We start from the raw sequence: 23,098 nt of genomic DNA, 5'->3' as shown, positions 1-23,098 counted from the left end.
AAATAACATCAGAGACACTCAAATGCCTTATAAATATGGCCCAAACAACCTATGAAGCTCTAGCAGAACATATCCAGCAATGTAATTCTTTTCAAAAATCGTTTTTAAACACAACATATCTGTTTCAGCTTACATGAGAGACCATGTAATGGGCTCCATGTACAACAATAACTTGCGTTACTGCATGCAAGATTTCAACACAGAATATGCATTTACAATTTCTCAAAGAAACAAAATCTATTTGTATATCACTTGAGACAAAGCAACATTTTAAAAACACAGCTTTCTTCATCATTTTCTCCTTAAATTATACTATTCTCTATCTAAATTAAATAAATCTTTTCTCACCTTAGCAAATACTTTTTGAGTTTAAAAACAGTCTCAGAAATACACCAAATTGTCTTCAGCAGAACAAAGAGGATGCACTCCAGAGGCTGCAGCTATAGAAAGCACAGAAATGCTGATATTCATTACACATATCTCTCATATTAGCCAATCATAACTCTTCCCTCACTTTTTTCAAATCAAAACCCTTCCCCCCTCTGCCCTCTCTGCCTTTTTTGCTTAGCAACCACCTCCTGAAAGACCTCTCATGTTTGCAAGTTCACACAACAATGTTTCAATTGAACTCTGAACTCTCAGTGCACCTGCGTATCCAGTGCAATCTTTCATTAAATGTTTTTTCCTTGACCATTCAAATTACATCTTTCAAAGAACACATCCATGCACCCTAACTTTCTGTTTTCAGAAATGGAAATGCACCAATCACTGCTAATGAATCATTAGCACTGAAAATCCACAGTTTTTTTTCTTTACAAACTCCTACTGTTTCAACTGCCCTTTCATTACCACACTTCATCTGACTGCAGCACAACCTTCTCTCACCATGTTTTATGTCTGGATTGTTGGACATAGTTACATCTACTGGGCTCAAAGGTATGCTGAGAACAGAAATTTACATAACCTCAATTTACAAGATGTGGAAATTAAGTGGTTGGGCCAAAGAGGATTAAAATGTCACCAATTGATACCATTGGTGAAAACCTTTATGCATTTGCCAAAACCTGACCTGTTAATTGTGCACTGTGGAGGTAATGATTTGGGCACTTTGACTGGGGTAGGTCTAGAAATGCTTTTAAATAGCCCCTTTGAGCAATTAATGGCACTTTTTCCTCAAACTGCCTTGGTATATTCAAATATATGCCAAAGACAGAAATGGAGGTGGTCCAACCAATTTTGTCCACAAATTGAGAAGTCGAGGAAGCATGTAAACAAATCTGTTTCAGCTTACATGAGAGACCATGGAATGGGCTCCATGTACAACAATAACTTGCGTTACTGCATGCAAGATATCTACAGAGGAGATGGAGTTCACTTCTCAGATGAGGGCAACAGAATTTTCATTTTGAATTTAAGACTGTGCAGTGGTACCTACTTATAAGTACCAAAATGTTCCATAAACCCAAAAGCTCTTCTCAGAGCTACCCTACATCTGATCACTCACAATTATTATTTTACTCTAACTTTTTTCTCTAAATTTCAACAAACTACGCTCCCCGGTACGCGAACCGGAAGCTAACTGCGCAAAATTTCTAAAAAAAATGTTTTTTTCCCGCACATATGGGCCTCCTCAGCCACCCTCAGAAAACCTAGGGGGTCAAGATACTTGTACCGTGCCCCCTTCTACCCATTCTGAACATTATTTGCCCTCCATCTTGTATCTTAATTCGACCGAAACACAAAATGGTGGACTCCCGTAACGCTGCTGGTTCGCGAACCGGACCGCTTCCCGGGAAGCGGTCCAAAAAAAAAGGTGGGAAAGTAATTTACAGAAAAACGACTAGAGACACTCTCACCAAATATAGATTAGCTCATACTACATAACAATCCCTTTCATTTTCACAAATTTGATTGAAATTCCATTTAGCCATTTAGCCTGTAGACCTCTCTAAATACCGTGAGGTAAATTACTTCACAAAACACATCTGAAGTGTTGGAATTGACAACCAATGAAAATGTTACTTTCATTTTCTACTTTTATTACCTGACATTTGATTGGTTATATACCTGAATATATATAAAGGAAGAGAAGGAAACACAGCCATTTTGACTGCTACTTCTTGTTGTACATTTCAATTGAATTATCACTAAACACTTCAACTTGTTTGTAAAGGTAAGTTGTTATTTTTAAAACTAAAGTATATTGTGCACTATAAGTTAATAGGGTAAACTTTTTCTGATAGTTATATACTATCCCTCTGTAGTAGTTATAGATTTAGATAGACTTCTCTGTTATAGTTATGGATGGAGTTAGGCTTCTCTTGTATAATTATGAATTTACTTACGTTAAATCACATACACTTTTTTATATTCCTACTTCCACTCTGATACTATACACTGCCAAAAGATAAATTCACTGATAAAAACTGCCTATCTAAAATTAATCCCAGCAGTGCCCTATCTCTACTAATATATATTTTTTTTATCCAAATTTCAGGCAAAATGGAAGGCGAACAGAAAGTTGAATTTTAAATTTTCAAATTGTCCAAGAAATCATTGATCCAAATGAAATTGAATTTATGAATGAAACTTGGGACCAAGAACTAATGCAATGTGTGGAAGCAGTAGATGACCTCCTTAAAAATGAGGACATTTTACACCCTCAGAGACTACAAACTATGTTCAATGAAAATAATAACATTTCTGACAGTGAAATGTTAGAAAGTTTATTAAATTATGAAACACAATCACAATAAAAATTGCTTTAAAAAAAGAAATTACAAAATAATCAACAAAACCAACAATCAATTAACATACAGTATTTGAAAAGTCTATCATTCTTTTTTCCTTATAGTACGCTGCCCAGAACGCTTTCCGGCCGCTCCCAACGCAAAAAAAAAAAAAATTTTTTTTTTTTGCCCTGCTGGGCCCTTTTAAAACCTCCACATAAAACCTAGGGGGTCAACGAGGATCTACTATGCCCTCTTATGGTAATTTCCCCCTTTGTTTTGGCCTCCTCTTGTCTCTCGATCCTACCGAGAGACAAGATGGCGGCCGCTCCGGACTGTTTAGAATGTTGACAGACACCGAAGAGCCAATCAGCTTCGCATCGCAAAGCTCCGTTACGCGAATAGTACGCGAACCGGAACGCTGCCCGGAGCGCTGTTACAGATATATATCTTTTTTTGAACGTTAATTTCTCAAAATCCACTGGAGCACATATATTGAGACCTAGCAAAGGCACATCGGGCTAACAGTCCCTACAATTTTGCCAAGTTTCGTGCAAATCCATTCAGCCGTTCGAGCTAAATATGAGGCCAACCGCCCTATGGAAATTAACATGGGAAAAACGCGTTTTGGGACCCCCCTTTTTTCTCGGCCCCCCCTTGACGACCCCCCCCCCCAAATTTTCAGGGGCTGCTCAGAAACAAAATGTGCCATTTTCCAGCTAATTCCGTCCACAAACGCCAAAGTTATTAGACATAGAATTTTCAAAAATCCCATAGGGAAAAAATCCTACCTATATATACCTACTGGCGACTGCCAGTAGGTATATATATATATATATATATATATATATTACCTACTGGCAGTCGCCAGTAGGTAGTTATAGTTAGGATTGTTTTCTATAGGGAATCCGCAACATTCTATTGGGAATAACTTTGGCGTCGATTGAGGGATCTGCCTGTAATTTTTCTTAAATTAGCCTCGCTGCGCTCTGCTCCTTCCCTGAAAGTTTGGGGGGGATTTGTCAAGCGGGGGCCGAGATAAAAGGGGGGTCCCAAAACGTGTTTTCCCCATGTTAATTTCCATAGGGCGGTTGGACTCACTTTTAACCCGAACGGCTGAATGGATTTCCACCAAACTTGGCAAAATTGTAGAGACTGGTAGCCCGATGTGCCTTTGCTATGTCTCAAGATATGTGCTCCAGTGGATTTTGAGTAATTTCGGTTAAAAAAATATATATATCTATAAGCGCGCCCCGGCACGCGCATCGGGGCTCGCTCCAGCGCGCTACGTGAGTTCGCGAGCGGAAAGCTGATTGGCTCTCGGGTGTCTGTCAACATTCCAAACAGTCCGGAGCGGCCGCCATCTTGTGTCTTGGTAGGATCGAGACACAAGAGGCGGCAAAAACAAAGGGGGAAATAACCAAAAGGGGTTAGGGTAGCCCCCCCTGAACCCCTAGGTTTGATGTGGGGGCCATAAAAGGGCCCCACGGGGCAAAAAAAAAGAAATTTTTTTTTTCGATTTGCGCGGGGTGAGCGCCCGGTACGCGCACCGTGGAGCGTACCGGGGAGCGTACCATGGGGAAAGAAGAATGACAGAGTTTTTAAAAATTTAGCATTTTTCTATAATTTGGAGGTAGTTCTAAAAAGAACAGTTTTTTTATTCTTTTTGTTGTTTTATATTTTTTTTATTGTTTTTTGGAACATTTTTTACTTTTTTTGGCTTTTATGAACAATTTTATATTTTTTTGGTAATTTTGTATGGGGACAAACAGGGAATTGTAAACGGCTTAACTGGAGCAAAAAAAAACAGGAAAAAATTAAGGTTTCTTTTTACAGTTGTGGTTGTCTCCAGCATGATTGATGAGTTTAATACTTTGCTCTCCATAGCAAATTGTAGTCCCGCAAAATTTACAAACTATTTTAAAATCTCCAAACTGGGGTTGGATGTTTTGGACCATCTCCCTTGTCTCTGAGTCTGGACCCGATGGAGTGGGTTGTTTTCTTTGGGAGGTGCTGGGAGAAGATTGGGGAAGGGTTTCTGGTCAGTTCTCTGACCTCTGCTGCATCATAGTTGTTTGGGTGCCGGCGTTGCATGTGGCGAATCATAGTGTTGTTGCCAAAAGAATACTTTTTGGCAGGGTTCCCCCTGGAAAGTACAGTGCCACAGATCAGACAAGTAACCTTTGACGCATTAACTTTCTTGAGGCCCCTTGGGATTTTAAAAAACTCCCAGACAATGTACTCCTTTGGCTTATAGGGGGTAGTATCTTCAGGCAGGAACCGCCACTCCTCCTCCTCCTCCTCCTCCTCTTCTTCTTCTCCACCACTGTGGTGTTGTGGTGGTCCTTGTGGTGGTGGTGGTGGTGGTTGAGATGCTCCTGCTGCTGCTGCTACTGTAGCCATTTCTCAGTACAAATAGGTACAAATAGGTCTGCAAACAGGTCTTCCTCAGTCAAAGTACAAAGTGAGAATGAAGAAAACAAAACTGTCCTGAACCAATGAAAAGTGTTATTTTCAGGTCACATGACCCGATGCGCTTACGCTACGTGCCCCTGGGTCGCTTACGTAGCGCGATCGTATGCGCTCAGGTGCTTCCGGGTGCGCTTACGCCGTGCGTATCACGCGGACGCGGCTACGCGATACGGCACGATGATGTTTTCGTTCGCGGCAATAGCGCAAACGGGACACTCACCAGTATGCGCACCGGGGCACGCGGCAAGACTGCGCTTTCCGGTGCGCACACCGGTACGCGCAACGGGAGCGCTCCAGGGCAAAAAAAATAAAATATACATGTAAAAAATAGTATTACATAAATATACAATATAGGATTCACTATAAAAAATATTATATTTGATAGCAATAGAAATTTGCTATTAAAAAACCTTTGAAATTCACTGAAAAAAACATAGGTTTGAGGCCCTATATATAGTTAGGAATTAGCATTAAAAAACCTATGAAATTCACTGAAAAAACCATAGGTTTCAAACCAGTTATAGTTAGGAATTAGATTTGAAAAAAACCTATTAAATTCACTGAAAAAACCATAGGTTTGACACCAGTTATAGTTAGCTGGAAATTTTACTGACATAAAACCATTGAAATTCCCACGTTATAGTTAGTTGGACTCACTATAACTTGCGAGCCTGCAATGCACTGCTGATGACGTCACATATTACATCACTCATGACATGGTCAGTGACATCACTCATGACATCACTGATGACACCATCCTTGTGACAGAGTGACAGACCTCCTTTCAGTGTAATGTAACCCTTGAAACACATATTCAAAAATAGAAACTAACATTTTCAAAAAAATTGAGATACCCATATCAGTTACAACAACCAATTCAGTAATTCCACCATCTATATACACATCCACTCATTCACCAACAGTTTTATATAGTCAATCATACATATACTCACTCATCATATGTAGTGATACACCTATACATCCTGTTACACATCGAAAGTCATCCAAAAGTTACTCACACACATACTCACACATGCAAATAAACTATTGAACATCCATTTATTTGCATATACAGCTATACACACACTACCACCTTACTTCTAAGGAAACTTACACATACTTACTCTCTTAAACAATCACTTATTGAAACACATACTTATTTAAACAGGAACTCCTACAATCCTTCACTCTCACATATACTCACTTATATACATCAATACTGCGTGAATTTGTGTGAATTAGTAGTAAAATTGTTGCCTTACTCTTGCACCGCTTTAATCCCAAGACAGCCTCATATTAGATTTTAGGGTCGACTTGCTTTCTAAGGGCCGATTTAGGGCCCCGGTCGAATCACGCTGTACTCCCGGGCGCAAGCTTTTCATCTTGGGGGTAGTTGGAGGCTCAGCGCTCTAGTGCTCGGGCGATTCTCGGAACCGGCACTTCATTTATGGCAGCCAACTCTCGTCCGCGCAGCGGGCGGGCGCAGCGGGCTCGCCGATGGCGCGCCGGAGGCGCGCCAGAGGCAAGCCCGTCTGGGCCCGTCCGGGCCAGTACGGACCTAGGGCCTAAACCTCTGCCCGATTGTACCCTTCTGACCACAGGTACATTGATTCCCTCATCTTATTCTAGGGACGAGTTGTTGTCACTCCGTCCTGTTACCAATCAACACTGCTGGTATACAGTTAGACCGGAAGCACCTTATAGACGGTGTGCTCACTGCCCCAAGTCCGGTAATGGTCCCTGTCCTTTGCCCTATTGAACTCCCGATCTCTGGTCAAGCACTCGGATGAAGTCAACCTAATGATCCAGGACCATAAAATTGATGTGCTGTTTCTTACAGAGACATGGCTCTCTGACAGCTCTGAGTTCGATATAGTTAAATCTATGCCTACGGGCTACGCGATACAGTGCCTGCATAGGCCTCGTGGCATAGGTGGAGGACTAGCTATTATTCATAAGGAGACACTAGCCTGCAGGATAGAAAATGGTAAGATCTCTGATGCAGAGAGCATTAGGTTTTCCATCCAACTCTCCCCTAATTATTCACTGTCAGGGTTACTGATCTATCGTCCTCCAGGTGGGGTCAAGCAGTTCATTAGTTCCCTGCTGGAGACCGCACTTACACTGGCAGCCTCAGCCCCCAACTTCCTTCTTTTAGGAGATTTGAATCTCCACTTGGATGACCGGGGAGATAAGGTGGCCGCTGATTTGCTGGCTGACCTTGAAGCATGTAATCTGATCCTGCATAATAATGAACCCACGCATTTGAAGGGTCATCTATTGGACCCTATATTCTCCAATGTTTCATTCCTGAAGGCCTCACGCCCTCACCGCCATGTCCCCTCCCCTGGTCAGACCACTTTCTTATTCCCTTTAAGCTGACAATTATGACGGATTCTAGATCTGAATGTAAAGGATCTAGTCGATCTTCTCATAGACCTTGGCCTAAACTGTCCTTTGACGATCTAATCACTGCCCTTGAACAATCTATTCCTGCCCCAATCTTGAACCCCCTTGAAGCAGATTGCAGTTTCCATAATTGGTTACTAAAAGCACTGGATTTGGTGCTTCCTATGAAGTGTAGTACCAAGAAAAGTAATGGGTTTAAAAACCCCTGGTACACAACTGAACTGCGCGACCTTAGAAAAGTTTGTAAACGTCTGGAACGCGCTTGGCGGAAAGACTGGTCTACTAATAGTAAAGTGCCCTACCAGGAAGCCATGAGGGCATATAAGCTAGCCTGTAACCTCATGAAAGCGACCTTTTATGAAGAGAGAATCAGGACTGCTTCCAGCTCCTCAAGAGAAACATTTATTATAGTTAAGGAACTCCTGAACACCCCTTCTCCTTCACTGCCACAAGTTACGAGCAGAGCTCGATGCAACGAGCTGGCACACTTCTTTGATAACAAGGTCAGGAAAATTCTACAAAGTATTCCTCTTAGTATTCCTTCCTTGGAGTCCCCCACGCAGGCCGTGAGTGGTGTGAGCCCTTTGTGGGAAGTTATCACTCCCATAACTGAGGAAGACTTCTGCAAAGAATTAGCTAATCTTAAAAGTGGTTCCCCCTCTGACCCTATGCCCATTCATATTCTTAAGAGGATTGCTCAGACCATCTCCTCGCGGGCCACGGATCTCCTGAACGCCTCCTTCGGCGCTGGGGAAGTTCCCCCTAGCTGGAAGAAGGCGATGGTTAAGGCTCTCCCTAAAAAGCCGGGACTTGATCCTGACGACCTGGCGAACTTTCGCCCAATTTCTTTGTTGCCTGGCTTGGGCAAGATTGCAGAAAAGGTTGTCAATCGCCAGCTGTCCACATTCCTAGAAGATCACAACCTGCTCAAGCACTCGCAAATGGGCTTTCGCCCTGGGCAGGGTACTGACTCTGCCCTGATTGCAGTAGTGGAGGAAGCTAGATGCATTCTTGACGCTGGAGGTTCCGCAGCTGTGGTCCTCCTAGACCTCAGCGCGGCTTTTGATACCGTCAATCACGGTATCCTTATTCAGCGCCTTACTAGGATGGGAATATCTGGCCAGGCCCTAAGCTGGATTACTTCCTTTCTGAACGATCGGTCCTACCAGGTCTGCGATGGCACCAACCTTTCTGAGTCGATCCCCCTCCAGTGTGGAGTCCCGCAGGGCTCCTCGTTGAGCCCTACGCTTTTTAATATCTATATGGCCCCACTGGAGGATGTGGTTTCACCCTTTGGGGTGAAAATAGTGACTTACGCAGACGACACCCAGCTTGTCGTTTCGCTATCCCATCATGAAAATGCGGCAGAAAGACTCGGGTGCTGTCTGACAGGTATCATGGCTTGGATGACAGAATCTCGGCTAAAACTCAATGGTTCCAAAACGGAACTTATGATGGTGGGTAACCTTTCCACCTACCTTCCCAAAACCATGTGGCCCCCCTGTCTGGGTGAGGCGCCCCTACCCAAGAATGAGATTAAGAGCTTGGGAGTATGGTTAGAGCCCGACCTGACGTTCAGAGTACATACGAAGAAAGTGGCAGGGATTTGCTACGGTTTGTTACGCTCGGTCCGTAAGGTGTTGCCTCTTCTCCCTCTTAGTTCAAGGAAACTCTTGATTCAGGGGCTAATACTGTCAAGGCTGGACTACAGTAATGCCTTGCTGCTTGGTGCCCCTGAATCAGCTATCAACACCCTTCAGCGGGTACAAAATGCGGCGGCCAGAGTTTTGACAGGCACTGAAAAAAGAACTTCGGCCAAGCCTGCTCTTAGAGCTCTCCATTGGCTCCCCATTCGGGAGAGAGTTAAATTTAAGGCCCTTTCCATCGCCTTTAAATCTCTCCAGGGAAGGGCCCCCCCAATTCTTAGGGACCTTATATGCCCCTACAAGTCCTCTCGTCCCCTCCGTTCTGACGGGAGCAATCTACTGACTATCCAAAGAGTAAAGAGAGCTCGCTCAGGAGGCAGGAGGTTCTCTGTGAACGTAGCCAAGATCTGGAATGATCTTCCTGCTGCTCTCCGTCTGGAACCCTGTCTCCAGAGGTTCCGGAAATCTTTAAAGACATTCCTTTTTCCAAGAGGAATATGAGTCCGCTATCTGAGGATCTGGGAAGCTAGCTGTGTATATCAGCGCTGGGACGCTCTTGGGCAGCCATGCGCTTAAGAAATCTAATTTCATTTCATTTCATTTCAATACTCACATATACTAGATTAAAACATATGTAGTTAGTGATAAAGACAATAGTGAGACAGTCATTCACTCACTAACACACACATATACACACTCATCCACCCATACAGTCCTGCACATATGCTGTCTTCGAAACACATACAAACAGTGAGTCAGTCATTGATGCATCTATGTGCTAAGTAATACCCCCACCAAACCATACAGACACTCATACTGATACTAAAAAAAACATCTAATAACCCATATACACACACATGTAGCTACTCACCAACCCATGCAGCCACTTATACACAAAGTGAAACACTGATACATATATTTAAATATTTAAACATTACCCGCTAATATATGTATTCACTAGGATACAATTAATAAGCCAGTTAACCAATAATTTTTTTTTTTTTTAAAACATCCATTTAGACACTTATTTAAAAATGTATTCTTCTATCGACCTTTACAAATACATATATAAAACATATTTATTTTTCAGAAAGACACACATTCACTGGATGGTGTCATCAGTGATGTCATGAGTGATGTCACTGACCATGTCATGAGTGATGTAATATGTGACGTCATCAGCAGTGCATTGCAGGCGCGAAAGTTATAGTGAGTCCAACTAACTATAACGTGGGAATTTCAATGGTTTTATGTCAGTAAAATTTCCAGCTAACTATAACTGGTGTCAAACCTATCTTTTTTTCAGTGAATATATATATATATATATATATATATATATATATATATATATATATAGATAGATATATATATATATATATATACATTTTTTTATTTTTATTATTGCATATATCACAAACCAGACCCGAGGGTTTTGGAGTTCTTTACATAAGCACCAGTCACATCACACAAGGACACATTCATGTTTGGTAGGCACAGGAAGATTAAGTGATTTGCCCTGAATGACAGCATATTGAGCCGATGCCGGGACACGAACATGGTACCCTTGCTTTTAAGTCGACATCTCTAGCCCTTATGCAACATCCTCTCTCCTTGTTAGGCCTCACTTGGGAAGGCTTAGCATCTTGACAATGCATCAATTCACTACATTTAGCAACTCTCGGAATGCACAAAACCTTATGGGTGGATACATAGGAATGCTCATGATTCACCTATGGAACGCCTTGCAAGTTGAAATGTACCATAATGCAGCACAAGCAGTTGCATTGTGTTACATATCTTTCCAAAGCCATGCAAAGCCACACAAATCAGACCTTGCGGGACTGTAAATATTACTGAAGTCTTTGCATTGTCCTTGCGTTGCTTTGCAGGATGCAAGGACAATGCAGAGACTTCATAAATATTTGCCTGAGTTTTTATGTGTAAATGACCTCTCCTGCTCCTGGTCTTTTTCATTTAGAGGGTCCCCTGACTGGTGATGCATGTGTTGGAATTTTGTGGGTGGGTATATGTACAACCCCAAGGAAGGGGCTGACTGCGACGTGTCCATCAGGAGCCAACATGTATGGCATCATTCTCAAACAATTTTGCTTAAGTAGTTAGGAATTAGAGGCAATCCAGAAGCAGTACTCATGAAATAGTCTAAATTCCTGCCTTTCCCCTGGATGTCTGAGATCGCCCTCCAAAGAAATATCTGAAAAATGGGGATAAAATATGTATTATAGCAGAACACGCACAAACACAAGTTAAATGGCCATAGTGTTGATTACTGCTACATTTCACTTACTTTCATTTTCCCATCCTATTCTTACTTGGCTCAGACATTAGCAAGCCTGGCAATGTCAGAGGTTACAAACAGTGTACAGCTTCTAACTCAGATAGCAGATACAGTCTTAATATTAAACTGATCACTAGGTCTTTGGCTTTACAAGCAAAAACCTCACACTCCTAAGAGCTAGTATCAGGTTGCCCAAAGTCAAACATACTGCTTAGGCTGCAGAGCTATTCTCTGTTGGGTGCACAGATCTACACAAATTCACTCCACATACAGCTGGGATACCTCTAGTCTTGCACATGCTACAAGATCAGGCATGGAGTGGAGATATACTCATCATGGCAGGGCACACCACACACACATACTCAATCCGGCTTTCTCTCTTCTTCTAAAATCAATTATTTATCAGTCTCAAGAACTGGCATTACAACATTTGCCTGGACTGCTTTGGGCTCATAGGCTGGCTTTGCTCACACATTTTCTTATGCTTCTATACTGGGATAAAATACACCAAGAAAGGCCTTTGATAATATTTTGATGTTTATGGGAAATCTTTTTTTTGTTGCTATACACTATAAGAGATTAGCTTTGGTTGTGTGCAAATGTAAACTTAGGTCTAATTTTCTGTTATCATTAGCATTAAAAACATCAAAAATTGATCACCTATTTTATTTAATATGAGGAACGATTTTTGTTTCTTCAATAGCATATAACAGGGATAATTAGCAGCAGTATTAAACCGGACACTGTCTGACTTAGACTGAAATTAAATACCAGCAATAGAATTTAATATGAATATTGGAAAATCATAAATACACGTGGCATAAAGAACGATGCTAAAGTCATTGATGTATGCTCTGTGGTAAACATTGATAGCATACACATTATTTATGCCAGAGTAAATAATAACACTGACATTAAGTGTTTCGACGCCTAGACGTAGACAGTGAATTCCTACAGCTAGCACATCTACCATTAGGGCACCTCAGAAAGCATTAGTGATATTATATACAGTGGTGTCCGCCACAAACAAACAGTAGTGAGGAGGGTGGAGGGGTGCAGGGGAGCCCGAGGGGGGGAATTTTATAATAATAATTACAAAAAGAGAGGTTCATAAAGCTATTGGCCGCCTCCCACATTGCATCGCCCTTTGTGTTTTTTCTGGTCCCAGCAGCCCCTGGGACAGCATCACAGATGCGCTGTCCAATCCCTGCTCTGCTCTCATTCGATGAAAGCAGCACAGGGATTAGCCTGAGAGGGCTGATTTGACGATCCGTACAGGACAGGGAGTCTATGCAGTTTCTCCAACCTGGCTGTGTAATGCAGCCGAGTTGAAGAAACCTAAGTGCGCATTTGTGTTTGGCTGGCCTGAGACGGCTTTATAAGTGCACCAACCACTCCTCCCGCGGCCCAGCCCCTCCCCTCCCTACAGTGCTGGCTCAGAACTAGCAGCTGAAAAATAAATCAATCATAGATATCATTTTACTATTCAAGTGCTGGCTCTTGTAGTGTGCGCTCTAGCTTGCTGTCATCGTGCGTGTGACGCAACACGTCATGACGGGAAGCGGCTGATGAGTGCGCATGCGCGAACGGCGGTTCGTGCTCCAGAGTGCCCGGAGCGGTAGCGCTGCATGTACGCTCAGCGCTCTTTCTGCCCGTGATCTTTATAATTAATAAACCAGCCTGCAGCTTACAAACCCTGGTCATCATTTGGTGTGAGTAAAGAACTTTACAGCTCTGAGCCAGTTGTGCGCTGCTCTTCCACCATTGCAGAGGGGCCACCCCTGAATATATATCATAAGTGGTGAAGTCATCCTCATGGAGTGCTGCGTGACAAACCATCTCATCCAGCCTCACATACAGCAAAGAGAGACCTCTCATGGAAGAACTTCAGGCTGTTTTCTTCCTCTGTCATAGGAGTTAACTTGCAGTAATTGAAACACAAATACATTACGTTAAGAAGTGAAGAGCGGAGACTTTTTGAGGGAATTAATCTAGATCCCATATCTTTAGAATCTCAAGAATGCAGGCTGATTGTTTGAGAAGAAAAAATAGTGGTACCTAATCCATTTAAAACCCAAATGCATCACTTATGAGTTAAAGAATTGGCAGGTTTTCAAACACAGGATTTCAGCAGTCCAACGGAGAACAGTGAATCGGCACAGGATTCTTTTCAACAGGGGTGTAGCTTCAGGGGGTGTTTGTGTTATAACACCCTCCAAATAAATGCATTTTTGGCTTTGTAGTCGGGTCTTTGGGACATGATTAGGGTTTACTATGTCTGTGCTGATTTTTCTAGTCTTTCTGATTTCTCTAAGAGGTTTTAACCTGTTGATTTTTTGGATCATCAACGAGATATATAAATAGTGTTGCAGGAGAGTATTTAGTAGCTTGTCTACTTCCGCTTCCTTTCTGTAGGTGCCCTTGCTAGGACTGTGGGAGTAGATTTTCCTTCATTGAAGTCTAGTGAAGTGTTAGCCAAGATATTGCAGAATCTTACGGCGCTGCGTCAGATTTCTCGGAGAATGATTACCACAACTTCAAGGAAAAGGCTTGAAAACAAAGTTCTGGAGAAACAGAAGCTTTTTCAGGAGGATAATGGCAGGCCAGTGTATCTAAAGGAAGGATTAAGTGATGCATTACTCTACAGACTCACAATGGTTCTCTCACTTGCAGGAACAGGGTATGCTTTATTTGAACTCTTCAGTGCCGCTATGCCCAAAAAACTGAATTTATTCCAGTCTACAGTTGTCAACTTAACGTTTGCCAGTACCTGTTTGCCCATCTGAGTGCAAATCTTCAGGGACCGACTCCTCATAAAAGCTGGATTCTCTTTTGGGATCAATATTTATTAAAATGTATTACACAGACTGTGACAAAAAAAAACTGTTTGACATTAAAAAAATAGTGTCTGGTTAACCAAAAAGTAGCATATTTGTACCCATAGAAGTATTCCTTAATTTGAAACAAATGTACTACTTTATAGAATTTGCAAACAATGGTAGTAGTTGGCTTGGAAAGTTGGACAAGTTTCAGATTTCCAGGCATAATCCAGGCAATCAAACACTTAAATGTTAATGGGACAAATGCTTGTAAATAGTCTAACTACTGGCAATCGTCAGGATAGTTTTCACTCACTGCACCGCTCTAGGCAGAGAGCGTGCTATTGGGTTCGGAAGATGAAGCACAGGAAGACAAAGTGTAGGAAAGTGGAGTATTACGTGATGTGGGGGTTAGACCTCACCATGTAATACTGTCATGATACTTCAAAGGTGGTCCTTGGATTTACACCAATAAATCCTTAGTTTAGTTCTGATAGTGTGGCACATAACAGTCAGGCTTTACTAGAGGAATATGAGTTCAGCATGTCGGAGTATCAACATGGACGATAAGTAATTGAAATGACTTGCGAAAAATTCATCACCAATTTATAAAAATAGAGTGTGTTTATATCTTAATTTTAACACCAACATGATTGCAATAGCATACATATAACCAGCATTATTGATTTTTTGAAGCAATATAAAATCAGTGCTGAATAATATAGTGAAACTTCATCTTTGCAATCCATGGGAAAAACCACTAGTCGGTCACTTGGAGGCCGAGGTGCATGGTACCGTTGCAGGGTAAAGGTGATGCGGGTCCCAGAACCAAGCAATGACAGTCAGTTAAATTTTACCAGGCCGCTGAAGCAGGTTTGCAGATTTGTCCTGGCTGTCCCTGATGCTGAACAGGAGCTGCAAGAGAGCTGCCTTTACCTCTGAAACACTGCTGTGGGGGAATAAGACACAAAAATACAACAAAAGAGTGGTTGATGACATCAGTCAAAGGTCGTATATAGTTTCCTCTTGGGTCACCGTTGAGTAAAGGGATCAGTTGCAGGACTGGTTACCAACAAGCTTTGGCAACAGTAAGTAGAGCAGGAAGTAACTTCGAAGTCCAATGGTCCAGGGGAACGTGGTAGCTCCCTGTAACTTCGTGGAGAGCAGGACTATAGTGTCCACAATGCACTAGACCATCTGGATTTGGCAAACCCTAGGAGGGCCAGATGGTCAGCAATTCTTTGAATCTGGAGCACTGTTTTACCTGCAGTTTGCAAGGGACTTGTGCCACTGGGTCGGGGAGTCCGATGGTGCTTCAGGCTCTCACAGGGGTCCCGCTGTCTGGGGGGAACAAGAGATAGCCTAGAATGAGTCTCCATCAGGCATGTCCAAGAGCATTGCTACTGGTGCATGGTATCCCTCTTTTGCTTTTTGCATGTCTTGTTGTCACAGGTTTGGTCCCTTCTTCTGTCCTATTTGATGCAGGTTGTTCAGAACTAAGGTACCAGTGTTTAGGGTGTCCCTTAAATCCAAAATGTTGGAAAATTAGGGTTATTGGAACCAGTACCCAGTGGGCTGCTAGTCCCTGCAGCTAGTATGCCCTGAAGTGACCACATCCGTGGTTGTAGGTCACCTTTTCAACGCAGAACCCTCTATTCTACCTGTTCTGAAGATGGCAGAGATCTATTCTAGTGTACAGATGAGGTTGCTCAACCTGGAGTTGTAGCTTGCCTTCTTGAGTTGCACACCTCCTTGACTAACTAATTTCCTGCCTGTTCGGGTTCAAATATGCCTATAGCTGGGCGGGTCATATGTTTCATCCGCCGGAAGTCAACTGTGATGCATATCAGATGCAGTGTAGCCTTTGAAGCTCAGTGCCTTGATGTGCCACTTCACTAACCTGCTTGAAAGAAGAGATGTATGACCTCCTTCATGCACAAGCCGTTGACTCCTGGGAGTGATCACACTGCAAGGCAGGAGGTCACAATCCTGTCTTGGTGGCAGAAAAAATTTGAAATGCAGGATGGTCAGCCAGAGCACAGAGAAGCTGGTGCAACCAGGTAGGCAACCTCTAAGGTAGCCACCTGAGTGCATGTCACATCGCCCTCAACATGAGATTTATGTCAGGAATGAGAAGGCATGTTGTTTGATACCAAGCACAACATATTTAAGTGGTACTATATTGAAGCTTCCAGCCACTTGTTATCCTGTGGACCGTCTATCACTTATAGTGTCCTTTAATAGTAAAAGGCACTAAAGGGTCATGTAAGCTTTTACTTATATGTCCACACCATTGGTATAATGCACTCTGCCTCCTGTGCTGTAGGTGACCTTCTTAAGGGATGACTGGCTTATTTCAGGGATAGTTCATTGACTTTGCAACACATCAAAAGGGCAAGGTTGAGTTTGAGCAGTTTGAATTGCTCCTGCAGTCTGCAATTGCAGGACTGCTGTCAGTAGTTTCTATTGGTCGCTCAGGGTGGCACAAACAGTGATTCAATCCCTGGGGAACCCTTAACCACCAATGCCCTCTGTACCACTGGTACCATATACTAGGGACTTATTAGGGAGTAAAATAATTCTCAATTGGGATTGCCAATTCGCTCATAACAGTTTTAAGGACAGAACACCAGCACTGGGGCCTGGTTGGCAGGCTTCAGTGCACTGTCAGAGTCAAAAACCAGCATTGAATAGTCCAAATGGGGTCAAAAAGTGGGGAGGGACATCTGCAAAAAGCTCTGTGTTCTTACAGAGGGTGATGGAGTGTTCTATGTCTGCCACCCTGCTTTTACTCCACCTGGTGATTTTTTGGATGTCAGATGGACCCACAGACATATCTATACATTGGCAGGAACCACCATCATAGTGTTCCTGCCAATGTTAGTCAAACTTGATGGATGGCTCCATCAAACTTAACTGCTCGCCGTCAAGTATTTGTTTTGGAAAAAACTAATTAATGACCCCCACACCATTGTAGTGTTCTCCTATGGTGTGGGGGTAATTTTATTTACTCTCCGTCACTGCCAGGATATGCCTGGCATTGACAGTAGGTAAGAAAAAGCCATCTGACTATGTACTCTAAATAGGGCAGATGGTTAGATGGCTTACCTCTGTTGGGGTGTACTCCGTCTGTTGGCTGGACAACGCTTTACACTGATGCAGTATATTTTACTCCATCTGTGTACAATTTGTAATCCAGCCTTCTCAACAGTGGTGGTGGACCTTGAGTTTAGGACACATGGTACTCTGCCACCATTCCAACTGAGTACCTCACTGTCAAATGTTATACCAGCCCCAAAGGCCCACCTAGCATATTATGGGAAGAGTTCAGACTAAATATAATAATCAACAAAGCTCCCTCTTGACCTTTAAATTATTCTCTCAGGGTATAACCTCTGACGTGCAGGGCAACAACATTGCAGACGTTTTGTTGCCGGAGAACAAGGAGTGGATTATCGCATGAGGATAACCTTGTGATACTATAGCGTCTTTAACCCCTTGCATGCTCATGACGAGCTCAGCTCGTCATGAGCTACAGTGCTCCGGTGCTTATGACGAGCCGAGCTCGTCATGGCCATTAGAACGCTCGCACGCTGGGGTAATTCCCCTGCTGTGCTGAACGTTCTATTGAAACGGGTGTGGCCATGACGAGCTGAGCTCGTCATGAGCACAGGAGCACTGTAGCTCATGACAAGCTGAGCTCGTCATGAGCACCGGGGCGCTGTGCGTGCCCCCCGGCCCCCCAGTACAGCAGGAAAATTACCCCAGCAGTCAAAGGGTTAAAGTCAGGAGTAGAACTGTTCATCGGGGTGGCTCTGGAAACTTAAATTGGCAGAGTGAAAGCACAGTACATTCAGGCCCCGAGGAACTTTAGATAGAATACGCCGGTCATACATTGATCAGAAGTGAAACAAAGAGAGTACGACTTTGGTACTATTTAAGGCTACTGTGTGAAGCCAAGCAAAAGAAAGTGCAGCAAATAGAAGTCTTCCGGCATTTGTATGTGGAGAATAATGGTGTGATAAGAAACAAGACTGTGATACACTTCCCACTCCTGTGTTAAGAAATACTGTTTAAAACAGAAGATTAATACTCCAGGTTGCAGAGAACAGTTGATTTATCTGGAGGGTCCTGATGAAGGTAGTCTTCATTGCTGTTTCTTTCCACCGAAACGCGTTGGCCAAATCCTTGTAAAACCTCACCCATCTGGGTTCTTGTTTGACAACAGATAAATAAAGAAATTAGACTGTTTTGTGATTTGTGATTTTGAGTAATTTAAGTGTGAATGAGTGGTTGTGAATAGGGTGTTCTCTACCTGGAATATGATTTATTAATATGTTGCATTTGTAGAATTGTGTTTAGGAACGCAGACTCAGATGAAAACAAATGATTCTTCAAATGAGAAAATAGAATTTTTTTAAGTGTTGTAATAAGAAAAAAAGTAATTAAATGAAAGATAAAATCATTCAAATAAAAAACAATGTTAAAAAAGTAAGAATATTGTAATGTGTTGTAGCCCTGCGCGTCAGCGGTTATACCCTGAGAGAATAATTTAAAGGTCAAAAGGGAGCTTTGTTGATTATTGTATTCATTGGTTCTTTTCCCCTCTTCTCCCTGACCTCAAAGTAAACGCTAGAGGAGGTCCCCCAAAATAGTTACTAAGAGTTCAGACTGAACCCTGGTCCTCTCACCCATTCACCCTTTGGCTCACTGCATTTTTAGTTGGGAAATTTGGGTTTCACCCCCTCCCAAATCTCACTGACTAAGCTACTCCCCTGTAGAACAGCCCTAATGTTCTTGTCACCCCACTAAAAGAGGTTGAAGAGCCTAGAGGGGAGCAGTTGAATGCCTGTGTAGCACTTGTAAGCCCACAAGTTTCATGCATGTGCAATGTGTATGATTGATGCCATCAAGGATCAAGAGCCTGATTTAGAGTTTAGAGAACAGGTTACTTTATTGTAAATATTGCAGATATCCCATTTACGATATTACAAGTGGTATTGGATATGATATACATGTAATACCGTGGACATAATATTCATCATGTTTGTATGGAGTAACCTGTCCACCAAACTATAAGTCCCCAAGTATTGTAATAACATAGAAGACCCCCTTTAAAATGGATATTTAAATAAAGGGCCGCACTGATGTTCACAAACTCACACTCAAGCGCCATATCACAACTACAACCGTGCCACTAGTTCTGCGTGCAGTTTAGAAATGAAATGTGTACCCTCGAAACATTCCCCCATTAAAGAAGGGCCACGTTCCCTCTGCATACATGTCCCAGTGTCTCATATTATGTGATCACATAATTAGAAGGCAAAGTCTCTCATTTGCCTGGGGTGTGGTTCAGTAGATATGAGGAGAAACCTTTGTTTGCATCCCCATGAAATGTTGCAGGGATTTAGGAACAAACAAAGTAAACACACGGAGATGATAGATGGAGAGCTGAAACTTTTCAGACACTCACCCCCAGTCACAGTTCTGGGTTGAATCCATCATTGTTCTTAAGCTTACTTCGCCACCCTAGTTTGGACCCAGCCATTTGCCAATCAGTCTTGACCCCCTACCTCATGGAAACAGTTCAGTCCGAACTGCCAAGCCAGGTCTTCCCTGGACCTGAAACAAGCATCATGGGACAGGTTTCGGGGTAACACCACTCATCAGCCAGGCTAGCTTGAATCCAGTGGCAAAGAGAGCAAGGGATCCACGTCTGGGCAAACCCTGCAAATTAGTGCAAACAAAACAAACACAAGGAGATGATGGACGAAGCGCTGAAACTTTTCAGACACTCACCCCCAGTCACAGATCTGGGTTCAATCCATCATAATTCTTTAGCTCACTTCGCCACCCCAGTTCAGACCGAGCTATATGCAAATCAGTCTTGACCCTGTGTCTCGTGGGAACAGTCCAGCCCTAACTGCCAAACCAGGTATTCCCTGGACCGGAAACAAGAATCCTAGGGGCCAGTTTCAGGGTAACACCCCTCATCAGCCAGGCTAGCTTGAATCGAGTGGCAAAGTGAGCAAGGGACCCATATCCGGGCCTACCCTACCAATTTGCGTGAACAAAGTAAACACAATGAGATTAGGGAACAACTAGCCAAACAAAACATCAAAAGATGAGCTAACTGTGCGCCAACTAAGAAATTGTGCATGGTTATCTGCTGAGCTTGCCACATGTAAGCATTCATGGGGGGGGCAGTGTCACTTGCATAGGAGGCATTGCACCTCTCCAAAGAAAGTGCTAAAGTCTGCTTACCAAGACACATTTGACATCAGTTTGAGAACTGCTGCTCACTCTTCACTCATTCACTCTCTGCAGTGCGGGTACGAAAATAGAGTTAGCTGTGATAGAGAAACCTAGGGGCATATTATCAAGGACGGCGTTGAAATTATCGCCGGTTTAGCGGCAGAAAACTGCTGCTAAACCGGCGATAGTGTGCTTGATAATATGTCCTGGGGAATTCCAATAAAAGCCCATTTTCACACCAGAACATGGACTTCTATTGGAATTCTCAAGGGCATATTATCAAGCCCATTATCGCCTCTTTAGCGGCAGTTTTCTGCCAGCAAACCGGCAATAATTTTTAACGCTGTCCTAAATAATATGCCCCTTAGAGCCTCATTTATGGGGATTTCGCATAGAGCTGTCCTACCTCAGTGTAAAAGGGCAGAAATGCACCGCATTTATCCAATATTCTGCCTGTCCCTTCCTACTGCATTGGTGCCATTTTGGCAGCTTAGAGCCTATGCAGGCACCCTGCACCGCCCTTGCACCTTGGTGCAACACCCTTGCACGTTGTTGCAAGGGTGCTTGTGTTGTCAGCAGGATTGTTTTGTGAAGGAAGGGGTACTTTCCTGAACAGAAGCAGCACAAATGGTAAGAGGAGAAAACAAAGATAAATAAAGTTATTTCTCGTTGTTCGCTTAAGGTTTCAGTGCATCTTCATATTTACATAGTTTTGTAAATCTGTTGAAGCATCAAAATTCATGGGTGTTGCGCTGCATTACACCCCAACGCCCATGGAATGCCTCCCAAGTGCAGAGTAAGGCAACACAGTGATTAGTGCTGCCTTGCATTACTTCATATCCAGGCTATTCAAAGCCAGGCAAAGTGGCTTTGCGTGACCTCATTTATATGATTTTGTAGTTTTCACTGTTGGAGCATCACAAAAAGTGATGCTACAGCAGTGCATTGGGATCATACATATGCCCCTTATTGTTTTTGCAAAAGGGTACATAACCTCTATCTGCAAATGGTGACCATACGCTCAATAGTTAATCGGTCACATGGAGGTATGACCAGTGTTAGATTTGGTGGTCTCTAGTTGGCACAGGTAGGTACTTGTGACAAATAGGGACCCTTGCCTCTAGTCAGGATAAGGGGATTGAACTCCTGAATAACCCCTGATCATCCCCTTGGTAGCTTGGCACGAGCACACAGGCTTATCTCAGAGGAAGTGTGTAAAGCATGACGTGAGTCCCAGGCCCTCCACACCACTGGAGTCAAGCTGTCCAGGCTGATAGCCAGAAACCGGTCCATGGATGCTTGATTCCGGTCTGGGAAAGACATGGCTTGGTAGTTCGGACTGGACTGTTCCCATGAGGCACAGGGTCAGAGCTGATTTGCATATAGCCAGTGTCTAACCCAGGGTGGTGTGGAGTGCAGTGCAAAAAAACGATGGATTTAGGCCCAGATCCTTGTACTGGGGTGAATGTATGACACTGTTCTACATTCTGTCCATCAACTGTGTTTTTTGCAATTTTCCCCCCGAGTGTGCTGGGTATACTCAGACGTGAGTCCCAGGCTCTCCACACCACTGGAGTCAAGCTATCCCGGCTGATTAAGGCTGATAGCCAGAAACCGGTCCTTGGATGCTTGATTCCGGTCTGGGAAAGACATGGCTTGGTAGTTCGGACTGGACTGTTCGCATGAGGCACAGGGTCAGAGCTGATTTGCATATAGCCAGTGTCTAACCCAGGGTGGTGTGGAGTGCAAAAAAAATGATGGATTTAGGCCCAGATCCTTGTACTGGGGTGAATGTATGACATTGTTCTACATTCTGTCCATCAACTGTGTTTTTTGCAATTTTCCCCCCGAGTGTGCTGGGTATACTCAGACGTGAGTCCCAGGCTCTCCACACCACTGGAGTCAAGCTATCCAGGCTGATGAAGGCTGATAGCCAGAAACCGGTCCTTGGATGCTTGATTCCGGTCTGGGAAAGACATGGCTTTGCTAGTTCGGACTGGACTGTTCCCATGAGGCACAGGGTCAGAGCTGATTTGCATATAGCCAGTGTCTAACCCAGGGTGGTGTGGAGTGCAAAAAAACGATGGATTTAGGCCCAGATCCTTGTACTGGGGTGAATGTATGACATTGTTCTACATTCTGTCCATCAACTGTGTTTTTTGTAAAGCATTTGTGACCACATACAGTAACCCAGTGACAACCCTACAGATGGACACCACACAAGGTTTTATATAAAAAATAAGTATACTTTATATGTACACAAAATAAACGCATCCAAGAACTCGAGCAAAGACCTGTTTGCAGTAGTCAAAAAACTTGCTAAAATCGAAAATAATAACCCAGAGGACATATCATCTGACTTCTGCAACACATTAGGCCATTTCTTCGTAAGTAAAGTGTCATCAGTATATGAATTATTCAAAAATAATCACACAGACCATACAATTCAAAACCCCACCAATAATATAAAAC

This window comes from Lissotriton vulgaris, chromosome 8 (genome assembly GCF_964263255.1).
Source record: "Lissotriton vulgaris chromosome 8, aLisVul1.2, whole genome shotgun sequence".
In the NCBI taxonomy this organism is placed as follows: domain Eukaryota; kingdom Metazoa; phylum Chordata; class Amphibia; order Caudata; family Salamandridae; genus Lissotriton; species Lissotriton vulgaris.
This window is presented reverse-complemented; position numbering follows the sequence as displayed.